General features: G+C 47.5%; 1 long non-coding RNA gene across 1 annotated transcript in view; it reads right to left on the bottom strand.

Annotated features, from left to right (window-relative positions):
• Positions 1-6,380: 6,380 nt before the first annotated feature.
• The window catches only part of LOC144157951 (uncharacterized), a 47,380-nt gene continuing 40,002 nt past the window's right edge, over positions 6,381-13,758 (bottom strand). Inside the window, exon 3 of the long non-coding RNA XR_013319912.1 lies at positions 6,381-6,604. This is a non-coding gene — a long non-coding RNA (uncharacterized LOC144157951). The remainder of the gene's footprint in view (positions 6,605-13,758) is intronic.

Genomic DNA, 13,758 nt, shown 5'->3' with positions numbered 1-13,758 from the left:
TGGTTGCGACCCTGTTGAAAGAAGCCACGAAAGGTGGCATCTGCCTAAAAGGCACGAGGTATCCGATTCGACAGTTGCATTAAGGCCGCGGAAGAGAAAGAAAAATGTCAGTTTTGGGAAACAGTGATAAAACAGGCAGAAGTGGACACACATTTTAAAGGGACACTGAAGTGAATTTGTCAAGCTCCTGTTTTTGCTTGCACTGCGTAGACTGGCTCAAATTAGCACACTTTTCATCGTTTATCCGGTTGACAAATCGGTAATTATTTCACAAAGCGGGAAAGCAGAAAAACTACCATGCGCGGTTTGCGGCGGCCGCACCAAGTAAAGCTGTGACGTTGGGAGGAGCGGGCACCGTGATTGGACGACGCCCAAGGTGAGCAACCAAACAAGTTTCGGTTTCGGTTCTGTAAAAAACAACCGGTGGCGTTGTTGGATGGGCATTCTCAAGAACTCAGTAATCATCGTACCGCGCTTCTGTCATGTTGTCAGCTGTAAAAATGCATAAAGATAAGCCTCCCAGGACGGCTTGGAATCGTAGCATTCACTAGCCGAGGCCTACGCAGTGCATGGACGCCCTCCACGTACCCGCAGACGCCCAAATGTCATGCGCTTTTCCCCCATATTTGGTGCTTGCCTCACTCATGCCTGTACCGTAAAAAGCGTGTTCGCACCAGGCCAAGGGTCTGTTCATTCTGGCCTGTGCCAACTGCCCGCAAGCAGTCGGTGCTTATGGCAACAGCACGCCAACGAGAACTCGCTAGCGCGCCAGTGCCAGCCTGCGCGCGTTCTGTGAACTAGTTCGTGGAGCCATGAACGTTGCGGCCAAAAAAAAGGCGAACTCAATGTAGAAAACATCGGCAGAAAACGAAAAAATTAACTTACAAAAAAAAAGCACGTACCCACGGGGACTCGAACTCGTGACTTGCAAAACACTTGCGCCAACATACCTAGCGCCCCAGACCACTCGGCCACGGGACGAGATATGCCGACCTTGGTAACATAAAGTATATATTGTACAACCAGTTTACACTTGTCTTTAGTTTTGGCATTTCAAGCAGCTTAGGTGACTATTTGTTGTATTGCGCTCGTGCAGTAAGCGTCCCCCGAAATTCCACAATAGCTCACGTCTAGCAATTGCATTTCGTAGACAGAGAAGCGTTCGCAGATGCGTAGTCGTGCTCCTGACCGCTGTGCTTGTTCGCCCAGCGCAAAAAAGTGCTTCCCGCAGCCTAGTTTTAAATTGTACAGTAAAAATAACAGTTGATTTTTTTCCTTAGTACCTATATTGACTTCGCTGACTCTTCTCCCGCCTTCAAGAGGCCTTATATTTTCCTACTGGCGTATCAGTCAGCGAAGCATCGCATGTGCGCTTGCAGCGCTTGTGTGAAGCGACCTTGACGTGGAGCTAGATACAGTGTACAAACTAACCAAGTAAAGAAAGGCCCATTCTTCCATTCACAAACGTGTCCTGGCTTCGTTTCAACTAAGCGAACGAATTGCGACGACCCGTCGGCGGCCGGCGGACGAAACGCTGGGCCGACTGACTCTGTCTGAAGGCCGGGGTGCCGTGCAGTAGCGCAGCCAATTGCGAGCTCGGCTCCTCGCGAGGTCACACGAAAACGCCGCAGAAAATGGGCGAGCGTAAAGAGAGGAGGACAGCATTTTCGAATTAATTTTTCTACTAAATAAAATCGCGTAAACGTGCCCAGAGTGGTCGTAACATGGCCTGGGGACTCCGGACTACAATTTGCGCAAGTAATCCCGCAATGTTTACATATCACTTCAGTGTCCCTTTAAAGGAAAGAACAAGTGAAGAATAGAATGCAAACAAAACTTAAAACAAACGAAGTTAGAAGAAACAAGAGAAAGCAAGATATAGACAGGAACGAAGGAAGAAGAGAGAGAGAGAGAGAACTGTTTAATGTGGGCTGGAGAGGTCGGCTCTGCTAGCGGCAGTGCTTGCTGCGCGAGATGGAGGTGATTACAATGCAGTGAAGTGAATGTGAAAGATCGCGAAAGCAGCAATAGAGAGAAAACAAATGTTAAATGAAAAATCGCACGCAATGAAATGCAAGGACAAAACCCAAAATAAAGTTAAGTGAAAGAAAAAAATAGAGCGAATGGAGCCTAGGAAGCGCAGAGCGCCTAACAAGAAAAAGGAGTCAAAGCGTACATGAAGACGCAAATGCGTACAGACGTAGCCATGCGCACAAGAGATGAATTACAATGTTCTGCCTAGTCCTGAATGTCGCAAAAAATGCAGAAAAATTTTTGTCCCTAAAGCTGAGCCATTGTTGTTGTTGAATCTCGCAAAAAACGCAGAAGAATTTTTGTCGCTAAAGATGAGTCGTTGTTGTTGCGGGCCACTCTCTGCGTAACACGACACAGCTTCCTTTCTCTCGAGAGGATGCTTGTGCCCTTATCTATCGAACTGGTTCGAGTGAGCAAATGTTGAAGTGGCAGCACCCTCACAGCGGATATCTATCCCCGGAATGGAATTGATCCTTTCTGTAAACTCCGTCTTCCACCCGAACTATCCAAAGCGCCTAAAGGTGTACTGCATCGTTTGCGTCTCAATGTGGCTTATACCCGAAGCTTCCAGTTCAAAATAGGGTGGGAGGATCCTCCACTGTGTCCCACCTGCGCTGTGCGCGCGACTACCGAGAACCTGTTGTGTATATGCCCGCGATTTCCCGCTGCGCGAGTAACAGCGGCGAGCTGCCTGTCTCGTGTTCGACGTGGAGCAAGCCTTCAGTTCTATAACTTCCTTGGACCCTGGGACAACAAGGAAGAAGAGACAGATTGAAGAAGATATGAGAAAAGTGTCACGGAAAGAGCAAGGTTTCACGAAGTAATGGAAATGAAAAAAGAAAGAACTGTTTCACCGCTACAGCAGCGTGTTGGAGTACCGAAACAACGGCGACAACGTTGTACCATTCCGTGCTCGTGCCAGATGCCGTATTGCACTTCCTTGGGACCTGGAGCTTGTGCCTGTCAAATTTTCCTACTGCGTATAGCCCCCACATATTTGGGCGTTTGGAGTAGACCCTAAATATGTATCCTCTCTACCGTTGGATGCCTTCAGATCTGTTCTTTTGGGATGAAAGCGATTGGTTGGACAGTACATCCTTCCAGGGCAGCACCGTCTCTATCTACCAGCATGTTTGCAATTGAGATATCGGTAGCTACAAAACTGCTGTTTTCAAAAATGCGTTATCGCCTGGTTTCCTTCATCCATTTCTCTTTACGTTTTGGGGTGACGACACTTTCATGGCCAACGGTACTGGTCTGCTGGTCTGTTCGTTGGAACAAGCGAACGAGCACAGTCGGCATGGGCTTGCGAGCGGACAACGATACTCTTTCACATTTAAATAATAGAAGCGAGGCCCCTAAAAGTTAAAAAAAAACCAAAGAAAAAAGAACCTACACGAAAATAGAAAATTGGAACAGCAATTGTTTTGTACATCTGTCTCAAGCGCGAATACTGTTAGTGAAAAGAAAGGCTTCTGCCGCCGACCTGTGAGCGGGTTGCCGGCCGATCTTGGTCTTCTCCACATACTTTGATGAGTTGGAAATCTCTACCGGAAAGCAGACCAGCAGAACCTTCGGGGGCCTTCCGGGCGGCACCTCTCCCGGGATGAACAATGCGGCAAAATGCGCGGGAAGTTGCATCATGGTGAGGAAGTGTACCGCACGAGGTGCACCGAAGGGCAGCGACAAGGTGGACAGAAGCTAGGCCACGGCCTGGCTGGCCGGACATGTAAGCGTCCTAAAATAAACCCACTCGTAAAATGGATTGAAAAATGAATGCACCGCAACCAACGTCGCGTTCTGGGCAATATAGAAAAACATTGGTTTATGTGTCCGCCAAAAGTTTATTGCAAACCCTCGCGTGGGAAGTACCATGCATGGCTGCGGTGGCTACGCCCGAAAGCAATGTAAACCCGAAAAACGGCGCTGCCGCCCATATAGATTGAGCTCATTACCTCCACTATAATTTCCTTGACGTGAAAAAACGTGACTGAGAGAAAACTTCTTGGTTGCTAACTAACTAGTATATCTTTCATTTGAGGAGCATAAATACCCCCAAAATGCATTGGCCGAAGATCCTTATCCACGAAATAGCAGTTCTGCCGAGTGCGCACCACCCTCTCCTTCGGTTATCCCAGTTCAAGTTATGTTCTGTTTACGAATAGCGTAACAAAAATGGCATGAAATGTGCGCACGCCAAAACTTTTCTTCCTAGTTTGTACATTAGGACAAACAAAGCTGCACCGGAGACGAGGACACTAAGGGCAACTAAACACACAAAGTACAGGCTTGCAACTGGTTTTTATTTCAGTAAAGAAACACATGCGAGTGAAAGTACGACCTACGCATGAGCGAAAATACTAGGGCAAGACAAGAAGGAAAAACGCAAGGTGATGAGGGGAAAACTTTTTAAAATTTTTAGTAAGCTATTTTATTGGCAGCAGCTTGGCCACCCACTGCAAAGACTGAAGGCCATGCTTCCACGTCTGCGACGTTATCACGAGTTACAAAAGTGTGCGCAGAAGGAAAATTGTCGAAGCCTACTTTCCACCGTCTGCCCGTACTGATATGCAAGATTGCATTTCTTGGCAAAACTTTTGGTGTGATTTTTAGTGTGTGTGTTTACTGCACCGGCCGTTGCTTTGTTTTGTTATGTCAAAAGCGATTGCACATGCCTGCTGTCACTTGCCTTGCTCCCCGTATGGCACTATGTTTTCCTTAATTTTTGCCCTACGTGTTTCGCGCATGCGTCGATGGCATCTTTGTTAGTATGTGTTTCTTTACTCAGTAAAGATAAGTGGCTAGTCGGCGCTTTGTGTGTCTAGTCACCTTTTTTTATCCGAAGGAAATGATGAGTAGCGCTCAAGAAACACACACGAGATGTTCTTAGACCACAACTAACAAGCCCAACATCAAGTTCTGCCTAAGCTTCTTTTGTCGTTGCCTTCCGAACAGTGTTCATTACCGTTTTCTTTTCGCAAGCTGGGGTAAACAACGATTAGGCGCAAAGCTTCACAGGCTGTCGCCTGCGACAGAGGTCATTTTGAGACACTTCACCTGATCAGTAGCGAACTACTTAATTCTTTACATAGGGATGATTTATTAAAAAAAATTCGTTCGCTTCCTTAGTCAGGCTGAGGTGGACATTGTATTTGTTAAGGGAGTCGTCGCGGTGGCTCAGTGGTTAAGGTGCTGTGCCTCCGAGCACAAACACGGGGCTTCTATTCCTGGCCGCAGCGGCCGCTTTTCTGATTAATGCAAAAAGCCAGTGCGCCCGTGTTTTCGAGATTTTGGCGCACGTGTAAAGATCCCCCGCCTGCCGAAGTAATCCGGAGCCGGCCAATACGGCATGCTAAATCCCCTGTGTAGCGTCGCCGCATTAAACCTGATAATAAATTATTCTTAATGGGAAAAATGGCCACCATCTCACTTTTGGAAACCACTGCAGATGCTGTTGTGGGAGATCAGGAAACGTTCTTGGTCGTCTCTGTAGGCATGTCGTTTGCACTCGGCTTCTATGGCAGAAAATTCCGGGTCGTGCCTAGCCAACATTCGCCCTCAAATGACGTACCCCCCTTTTCGAGGGCAGCTGCAAACGTAAACTTTTCCAGGGCGCGGATCCCCATTGTTCACAGGTGCCTTTTCATCACTCAGTTGGTTTCGATGCATGTTTTGTGTTTTTTATTTACACAAATACTGAGCTCTATGCAGTATTCCTGCATAGCCTGACGCATGTGCTCGGCGTCTTGTTCGAGAATCTTGGGTCCTTACTGAGTTTTTTGTCCACGATACGAAATTTTTCCAACAACTAGAGGCTAACAGCTACGCTGGAATAATCATGGCTGACGCACATGCCATAAAAAAGGACTCTCCCTGCAATGCGGCCATTTTTAAATTGCGCTGCTGCAAGGACAGCCCTCACAGGTTGTGTCAGACTGCACGGCGATTAGAATACACGAGGTGTGGCTGGTGCAAAGACGTGAGACAAATTATTTGCATTACGGTACCATACGCAGCGACCTGTGCACTGCCTAAGGTGCAAACAAATATTTGCGTTGATTTCCTTCAGGGGACGCCATCTTTCGGCACGTTCATAGACACTGAGCTAGTCTCTCATCTTTCTTGGGCGTATGAATCTCCGTCAGCTGCTACTGTTCCAAATAAAGGGAGAAGATTTGGCAGTTCCTTTTGATTGCGCACTACATGCGGTTACCTCAACCAACCCATATGTGAAATCGTTTGACGGAATTGGTGCAATATTGAACAAAAAAATCAAACTCAGTGCTAATGTGGCGGACTGTATGTAACGGATGTTTATATTATACTCACTGCGTATTGTCTGTAAATCGTGCAGTTGTCTGAAATTGAAGGGCGTATATAGTTGTCTCGGGGTGACGTACCGGCGACCAAATGTGTCGTTTTGTCAAAACTTGTCCCCACCAAATAACCACCCCTTGTACTCCGAATGAAGATAGTGAGCATGTCTCCTTTTGACACATTGCCGAGAGGGAATAAGGCCGTGACGTCCTTGGAAGGGTCGTTCGCGTCCTGATTCAGGGAAACTGTGAGCCTGAAAAGAGTATTTCCACACAAAATTAGGCTTCATACTGTTTCCAAGGCACCGATGCAAAGTTGCACGAACGATAGTTGCATCTGGTGACATGAATATTGTAGTACTTTTTCATTTACAGGTCATACAAAAGTTAGTGTGAATCGTTTAGGTGTTGTTGTATACACCGAGCGGCATTAAGTTGACTAGTGCCATCACAGCATTTTCTGGCCGTGGCCTCACCTTCACAGTAGTCCTACCTCTTGTTCATTATTTCTCCACTGAAGAGAACAAAGACTGCCACACTACTTTGAAATGTTTCAGAAGGAAGCATCAAGCTAAGAGTGAATTTAAGACAGGAGTGGGGCTCTTCAAAACAAACGCGTGCACCAAATTAGAAATGCCATAAAAACACAGTGTTCCCCGGAGGGCTGTGTTCCCATAACTAGAGCAGAATAAAGTAGCTTGAACTAAAGGTTAAAATTTTGCCATTTTGCGCAACTCTTAAACTTTTCTGACAGAAGAACTCGCTAATAAATGCGTCATGCCAGAATTCGCCTCGTTTTTTTGCCGAGCATTTGAGAGCCAATCGCGCGTACCAACCTTTTTTTTTTCGAGACCGATGGAAAGATTATTACAGGTTTTCCTGAAAAATCGCTACAGGGCGCGAACCACTGTGCATTCAGCGCTACAGAATCACCACATCACAGGATCAGGGAAAAATGGCCATCTGCTCTACCAAGAAATACAATATAAACGAAATAAAATGCAACATTCTGGACGGCGTCATTTCCGTAGAACGGCCTGGCCAGTTATACTCTGCGCTTAAAGGCAAAGTGGTTCAACTTGACGACAGACGCCTAGACGTCAGAGTGCTAAGGAACGTAGTTAAACTACTCCTGCAACGTGGCATTTATTTGAAATTTAGTACCGGATTGCCGTTCGAAAAGCTACTGATACTTCACAGGACGCTAAGAAATGTTATATAATTCACCGCCGATATCCCTTCTTGTGGTGTAGTTTTTATTGCGTGATCTTTGAGGAACCACCTTCTAGACCGGACGTTGCCGAGCAGGCAAGCAATTCCCGCCGCCATGATCAAATAGTTTGTGAAACCCTTCAAACCATATTGGGTGAGTGTTGTGGAAAGAGCTAGGTTAAGCCAAAAAGAAGCACAGAAACCAACACTTTTCGCCCATTTGTTCCTCTACCCTTTTCGCTTAGAATGAGAGAGCGAGCCTCGGATCTAAGCGCCTTGTTTTAGATGTATACAGATCATCCTTTTCAGACATTTTACCGCCTTGGCAAGTTCGCTCGGTGTCCTGTGACCTTTTTTTATGAAACTTGACAAAAATGGGGTACCACGAGCCGCAGTAGTGCAGCCCTTTCTGTCTTTGCAATTTAAATACCCATGTGCAGAATTTTACAGTGACGCTTTTAAAGCCTCCCCTATGGTGTCTTGCGCTGCTCATGGTCTGAATTTCTGTGCCGACAGTACCATGAACGTACACACAGCCGTTTTTTCAGCAGAATCATATAGAATTTTTCTCATTGTACAACACATTCTTGAAATTCAAAGTCCCAATTACACCATCTGTACAGATTCCTTTTAAGTGTTGTTCGGGCATTGCCATCCCACCCGCCCGGGAAAAACTACACAGTTAATCTCGTTTTCAACACTATGATGCCTATGTACAAAAGCATGAACTGGTCCTGTTCAGGGTCCCAGGACACGCTGGGATCGCTAGCAACGAGTTGGCAGACGAGAGGTCCGCTGCTACTGCCCTCAGAAACACTGTAGACATTACAACGGTACCCTATACAGACCTCAAGCCACACATAAGACACATAAGAAAACGCTTACGTTGAGCATGGCAAGCACACTGAAATGAACAGACAACAAACTACATGCAATAAAGCCAAACTTGGGACGGTACACAGCTGACTCACACAACAGAAACAGGGAAGTCGTCTTGGCTAGGATAGGGATAGGGCTCACGCATCCAACTCACTGGTACCTGCTCACGGGATCTTCTAGACCCGAGTGCAGCAGGTGCGGAGAGGCCCTATCTGTAGTTCACGTAGTCATTCAATGCAAGGCACTCGACACCACGCTACGCAAACACTTCCCTGAACGGTACCGACAACACATCCCGCTACACCCATGACACTTCTTGCCCGACTGCCCAATGTTTTCTAAAAAGCGTTTTCCTATTTTGATCTGACGTCAAGTTTTTACAGCTTCTTTCATATAATGCATTATCGTCCTGGCTCAATACACCAGCCATGTTCATACATTCGCTTCACTTTTGTTTTTAATGAGACAATGTAGTGTTTAATTGCACATCTGTCCTCATCAAACAACTTCGTCTTTGGCGCTCTTTGCTCTTGTCAGTCTTGCGTCATTAAACGCAAAGCAGCATCATCAGAAACCAACAGTTTGACCTTGGACCGCTCGAACAATTTCGAGGCAAAGTTCGCGTGAACGACCCACATTAGCAGAACTGAGGTTAGCTGATTGTGCAACGTTCGCATACTTCTTCGACAACTCTGTGCTCGCACCCTTTTCTTCGCCCAGCCAACATCGCTTGCGGAGTTGCCAAAACCAAGAGCAACCTTCCTGAGCCAACCCTCTCACAACTGTTTCCTGTTCATTAGCCCTTTGTGTACACGGTTTATCTCCGTTTTTGTATCTACATTGTTGGGAGCGGGACACGCCAACGGCGTTGGACGCACGCATCCCTTCTGCCTGCACGTGAAGCCCATATGTATCGGTCACTTACGTTTTGTTTACTTGCTGTGTTGTAGCGCAATGAGCACAACAGCAGTTTTAAGCAAACGTCACTCTTCGCTCTCTTGTTTACCCCCAAAGACAGCCCATTGTGTATACATACACCGTCTTTCGAAATGTCTCCCTCTGTTTTTCGCTGCTTGCCGCAATTCTATTTAAGAAAAGTAATTTTCTCTATGGCAGCGATATCATGTAAATGTTACTGTGATGCAGGGAAGTCCTTTGCCGATACGTGAGCAGACATTTTTGTTGAAGCTCTTCTCGTGGCACCGACCATTTACTCATGATATTTCTGCGCTCGCTTTGGGAGTGCGCACGCAGGCGCGCACGCACGCGCGCACACGAGCACACGCGCAGACACGATCACACGCATATACACACACACGCACATACATACACACATGAACATACAGACATACATACATATCCATACATATACATTCATACGTGTACATACATGTGTATACATATGTATACACGTACATATATATGTATATTTATATTGAGCGAATATATCTACTTAGGCCTAGCAGTGACCCCGGATCCCAACCATGAGGCAGAGATAATTAGAAGGATAAGAATGGGGTGGAATGAATTCGGCCGGCATTCTCAGAAGATGACTGGAAGCCTCCTACCATTGTCCCTAAAAAAGAAAGTGTATGACAGCTGCATCTTAGCGGTACTCACCTACGAGGCATCAACTAGGAAGCTCACTAAAAGAGTTCAACTTTAATTGACGGCGACTGAGCGAGCAATGGAACTGAAGATGATAGGTGATGAAGATGAAAGGGAGAAGAAGAGAGCGGAGTGGGTTGGGGAGCAAACGCGTGTTAAGGCCATATTAGTAGAAATTAAAAAGAAACGTCGGCAGGGAATGTAATGCCAAGGTATGATAACCGTTGGTCATTAAGGGTAACAGAGTGGATCTCTAGACAAGGCAAGCGTGGAAAGGGGAGACAGAAGGTTAGATGGGCACATGAGATAAAGCAGTTTGCGGGGACAAATTAGTCGCCGTTAGCACAAAGCCAGGATAATTGGAGATCCATGGGAGAGGTCTTTGCCCTTAAGTGGTCGTGTATGTACATATATATATATATATATATATATATATATATATATATATATATATATATATATATATATATATATATATATATATATATATATATATATATATATATATATATATATATATATATATATATATAGTTAAGAGAAAAGGTTCCTGGCTATGAGGTTAGCTGCACGATATAGAAGTCAAACTGAAAAACATTACAACATTTGTTCTAACGTTTTCACAAGGGACCGCTCTTTTTCAAATATACCTCATTCTGTATCGCAGATGTGATGTTGTTCCGATAGGGCTGCGCATTTACGTTAAAGCCGCCACCTCCGGCATGTCTCAAGAGCCTAATGCTAGGTGGGCGCTATGCATACATGAAGCATCCAAGGAGCTTTTGAATATTGTAATTGACCACGATAACTCACAACTAGAGCACATCCTCAGTGAGGAACGAAAGCTGGTATCTTTGAAAAAGACCGCTCCCCGGTCGAAACATTAGAATAAATGTTGTTAAGTTTTTCAGTTTGACTTCTCTATCGTATATATATATCTATATATATATATATATATATATATATATATATATATATAGATATATATTTTATGTGAGACCCAGTGACTACACTCCCAGTACTTTGGGTTATGTTACCGGCGCTTCTTCGTAATCACCCACTATCATCAGTGCTAGCCCCGATGGGCTCGGCATCATCATCACTTGTAAATAATCATCATCACCGCTTGATCTGCTTCCTTGGCCCGAGCGTTGAAATAAACGGCCACGCAAACCGTCGTCTCTCAAGTGGTGGAGCGTGCGTCTTGATCCCTCGTCCTCCATCTCTGAGAGCACCCCTGGAGCTCCGTTCGGGTCGTCGCTTGCTGCGAGACGCCATGCCTATGACAGCGGAACGTGCCACCGGAACCTGCAGCGGTACCGGCAGTGGAACCGGCAGCGGAACCGGTGGGGCGGGCTCAGCCGCCGTCCCACCGTACTTCGTCACCAGCCGCCAGCGGGATCCACCGATGTTCGCTGGCCTTCGTAATGAGGACGTTGACGAGTGGCTTGATACCTTCGAACGCGTCAGTGCCTTTAACAGGTGGGACGACCGCGCGAAGCTTGAAAACGTCTCGTGGTCCCTGGACGAAGTGGCCAAAACGTGGTTCCGGAACAATGTTCACCACATTGATGACTGGAACGATTTCACCACGCAGCTGCGCCAGATTTTTGGCTCTTCCTCGGCCTGCTCAGACATCGCGAAAAAGAAGCTGGAGGGTCGATTCCAACATCCTTGTGAGACGTACACGTCGTACATTGAAGATGTTGTGGCCCTGTGCCGAAAGGTCAACAAAGACATGACGGAGGCTGATCGCGTGCGCTACATCTTGAAAGGGATCGGCCAGTTCGCCTTTATGCCCTGGCCCTTCAGAATCCGACTACCGTTTCGGATGTGAGGACAACGTGCCAACGCCTGGACGACCTTCAGTCACTCCGTCTCCAGCAGGGTACCATGGCCCGGAACAGCGGCGATGAGGACCTCCGAGCTCTAATACGCGAACTGATCCGGGAAGAACTTGACGGCCGCACCTCTGTGCACGTCTCTTCTACCAGTCCCTACTCGTCTACACCTAACCTGCGAGAGATCATTAGAGAGGAGCTTGCCGCGTGTACTCACGGAAGACTTCCCGCAGATCTTACCCCTCCTCCAGTCACGCCATCCTATTCCGAAGTGGCTGGCAGGCCGCCTCTGTCCGTGGGAGGCGTCCCCGCCGAACCAGTTCCTGGCTATGTGGCAGCGGTCAACCCGGTCCCTGGGCCGCAGCCTTACTATCCAGCATGGCGACCGCAGTGCCATCAGCCCTCTTTCAACCGGCCGGTGTGTTTCTACTGCGGAATTCGCGGGCACATTTCGCGGTTCTGTAGGAGGCGTTTAATTGATGAGCTACGTGGCTACGACACGTACGAACGTGACCGACCAAACCTTCGTTACGACTACCGCCAGAGGGGTTACCCATCTCCGCCACGGCGGTCCTCTCCTCCTGCCACTTCTGAGTCCCCAACCAATTCTCGTGCGTCGCGACGTCGTTCCCCATCACCATTTCGACGATCTGTGTCTCCGCTTCGCCCTGTCGTGTATGACCCCACCCACCTCTCGGAAAACTAAGTCATGCAGTTTTTGGAGGGGAAACTGCATCTATCGGTATATTAGCAACTCCTCCAGAACACCCATCGAACTTGTTGTTAGTTTCAGTTGAAGGTAACGATATCGGAGCTTTGGTGGACACTGGAGCAAGTATTTCTATTATTCGAGCTGTCTTTTGTAAGAGACTACGAAAGGTAAAAACCCCATACAGTGGCCATTTATTACGTGCTGCGAACGACACGTCCATTCAACCTTCTGCCTTCTGCACGGTACGCGTTTCTATCGACGGGCTGTGTCATCACATTCAGTGTGCGGTGATCTCGGAGTGCCCCTATAAGCTTATTCTTGGTTGGGACTTTCTTTCGTCGACTTCCGCTGTTATTTGTTGCCGCACTCCTGCTATCAGCATCACAGACGTTCATCACTCAGCTGTCCCGGAAACAAGTACGCCTCGTCTGGCGCTACGTACCGATCACGTTGTGCCCGCCCGCCAAGAGCACATTCTTTCAGTTTCCGCTGACAAAATCGTTGACGGCGATGTGCTGGCCATTCCGTGCGGCCGCCTCCTTTCATGAGGTCTTGCAGTAGCCGCTTGTCTGGTACGATTTTCCCGAGGGCGCGCCTTTATCCCTGTGCGTAATACGACCTCCGAAGCGGTTCTGCTCCCGCAAGGCTGTGCGATTGCTTCTGTTTCTGGCGACGACGTGTCCATCCTTCCGTCTGGTACTCTTTCCACAGGCAGAGGGCCTTCCACGACCGTTTCCTCTACGTCGTCTCTTGCGGTCACCATCGGTCCGGACCTTACCCCATCACAGAAATCCTCAGTACTGGAACTTTTACACAAGCACCGTGCCTCGTTCGACACCCATTCAAAGTTCCTTCCTCGAAGCCCTGCAGCTACGCATCGCATCAAAACTGATGGATCAACTATTGTTCACCGCCGCCCGTACCGAGTCTCCCCATCAGAACGGCAAGTAATTGAGGAGAACGTGAACGACATGCTGCAGCGTAACGTTATTCGGCCCTCATCCAGTCCTTGGTCTTCCCCAGTCATCCTGGTGGAGAAAAAGGATGGTTCTGTGCGTTTTTGTGTAGATTATCGGGCCCTCAACAAAATTTCCCAAAAGGATGTGTATCCTATGCCCCGGATCGACGACGCCCTGGACTGCCTTCAAGGAGCCGA

This window comes from Haemaphysalis longicornis, unplaced genomic scaffold, assembly GCF_048455015.1.
Source record: "Haemaphysalis longicornis isolate Haplotype H1 unplaced genomic scaffold, Haemaphysalis longicornis Haplotype H1 scaffold_10, whole genome shotgun sequence".
NCBI lineage: Eukaryota > Metazoa > Arthropoda > Arachnida > Ixodida > Ixodidae > Haemaphysalis > Haemaphysalis longicornis.
This window is presented reverse-complemented; position numbering and strand designations above follow the sequence as displayed.